Below are 2,726 nucleotides of genomic sequence, written 5' to 3' on the forward strand. Positions count from 1 at the left end.
ATGTATTTTTATTGCCAGTAAGTGTGTCTCAAATATGTATTTTCATTGCCAGTAAGTGTGTCTTAAATATGTATTTTGTTGCCAGTAAGTGTGTCTCAAATATGTATTTTCATTTGCCAGTAAGTGTGTCTCAAATATGTATTTTCATTGCCAGTAAGTGTGTCTTAAATATGTATTTTTTATTGCCAGTAAGTGTGTCTCAAATATGCATTTTCATTTGCCAGTAAGTGTGTCTCAAATATGTATTTTCATTGCCAGTAAGTGTGTTAAATATGTATTTTCATTGCCAGTAAGTGTGTCTTAAATATGCTTTCTCATTTGCCAGTAAGTGTGTCTTAAATATGTACTTCATTGCCAGTGTGTCTTAAATATGTATTTTCATTGCCAGTAAGTGTGTCTTAAATATGTTATTTTCATTGCAAGTAAATTGTGTCTCAAATATGTACTTTTATTGCCAGTAAGTGTGTCTCAAATATGTATTTTCAAATTGCCAGTAAGTGTGTCTTAAATATGTACTTTCATTGCCAGTAAGTGTGTCTTAAATATGTACTTTCATTGCCAGTAAGTGTGTCTTAAATATGTACTTTCATTGCCAGTAAGTGTGTCTCAAATATGCTTTCATTGCCAGTAAATTATTGTCTTAAATATGTATTTTCATTGCCAGTAAGTGTGTCTCAAATATGTATTTTCATTGCCAGTAAGTGTGTTTAAAAAATGTATTTTCATTGCCAGTAAGTGTGTCTTAAATATGTATTTTTATTGCCAGTAAGTGTGTCTCAAATATGTATTTTCATTGCCAGTAAGTGTGTCTTAAATATGTATTTTCATTGCCAGTAAGTGTGTCTCAAATATTTTCATTGCCAGTAAGTGTGTCTCAAATATGTATTTTCATTGCCAGTAAGTGTGTCTTAAATATGTATTTTTATTGCCAGTAAGTGTGTCTCAAATATGCATTTTCATTTGCCAGTAAAGTGTGTCTCAAATATGTATTTTCATTGCCAGTAAGTGTGTCTTAAATATGTAAATTTTCATTGCCAGTAAATTGTGTCTCTAAATATGTACTTTCATTGCCATAAGTTGTGTCTTAAATGTGTACTTCATTTGCCAGTAAGTGTGTCTTAAATATGTATTTTCATTGCCAGTAAGTGTGTCTTAAATATGTATTTTCATTGCCAAGTAAAGTGTGTCTCAAATATGTACTTTTATTGCCAGTAAGTGTGTCTCAAATATGTATTTTCATTGCCAGTAAGTGTGTCTTAAATATGTACTTTCATTGCCAGTAAGTGTGTCTTAAATATGTACTTTCATTGCCAGTAAGTGTGTCTTAAATATGTACTTTCATTGCCAGTAAGTGTGTCTCAAATATGTACTTTCATTTGCCAGTAAGTGTGTCTTAAATATGTACTTCATTGCCAGTAAATTATTGTCTTAAATATGTATTTTCATTTGCCAGTAAGTGTGTCTTAAATATGTACTTTCATTGCCAGTAAGTGTGTCTTAAATATGTACTTCATTGCCAGTAAAGTGTGTCTCAAATATGTACTTTCATTGCCAGTAAGTGTGTCTCAAATATGTATTTTCATTGCCAGTAAGTGTGTCTTAAATATGTACTTTCATTGCCAGTAAGTGTGTCTTAAATATGTACTCTCATTGCCAGTAAGTGTGTCTCAAATATGTTCTTTCATTGCTAGTAAGTGTGTCTCAAATATGTATTTTCATTGCCAGTAAGTGTGTCTCAAATATGTACTTTCATTGCCAGTAAGTGTGTCTTAAATATGTATTTTCATTGCCAGTAGTGTGTCTCAAATATGTATTTTCATTGCCAGTAAGTGTGTCTCAAATATGTATTTTCATTGCCAGTAAGTGTGTCTTAAATATGTATTTTCATTGCCAGTAAGTGTGTCTCAAATATGTATTTTCATTGCCAGTAAGTGTGTCTCAAAATGTGTCATTGCCAGTAAGTGTGTCTCAAATATGTATTTTCATTGCCAGTAAGTGTGTCTCAAATATGTAGTTTCATTGCCAGTAAGTGTGTCTTAAATATGTATTTTCATTGCCAGTAAGTGTGTCTCAAATATGTATTTTCATTGCCAGTAAGTGTGTCTCAAATATGTATTTTCATTGCCAGTAAGTGTGTCTGAAATATGTATTTTTTATTGCCAGTAAGTGTGTCTCAAATATGTATTTTCATTGCCAGTAAGTGTGTCTCAAATATGTATTTTCATTGCCAGTAAGTGTGTCTTAAATATGTATTTTCTTTGCCAGTAAGTGTGTCTTAAATATGTACTTTCATTGCCAGTAAGTGTGTCTTAAATATGTACTTCATTGCCAGCAAGTGTGTCTTAAATATGTATTTTCATTGCCAGTAAGTGTGTCTGAAATATGTACTTTCATTGCCAGTAAGTGTGTCTTAAATATGTATTTTCATTGCCAGTAAGTGTGTCTTAAATATGTATTTTCATTGCCAGTAAGTGTGTCTTAAATATGTATTTTCATTTGCCAGTAAGTGTGTCTTAAATATGTACTTTCATTGCCAGTAAGTGTGTCTTAAATATGTACTTCATTGCCAGTAAGTGTGTCTCAAATATGTACTTTCATTTGCCAGTAAGTGTGTCTTAAATATGTACTTTCATTGCCAGTAAGTGTGTCTCAAATATGTATTTTCATTTGCCAGTAAGTGTGTCTCAAATATGTACTTTCATTGCCAGTAAGTGTGTCTCAAATAT

Source organism: Xenia sp. Carnegie-2017, unplaced genomic scaffold (genome assembly GCF_021976095.1).
Source record: "Xenia sp. Carnegie-2017 unplaced genomic scaffold, XeniaSp_v1 HiC_scaffold_24, whole genome shotgun sequence".
NCBI classification, from domain to species: Eukaryota; Metazoa; Cnidaria; class Anthozoa; order Malacalcyonacea; family Xeniidae; genus Xenia; species Xenia sp. Carnegie-2017.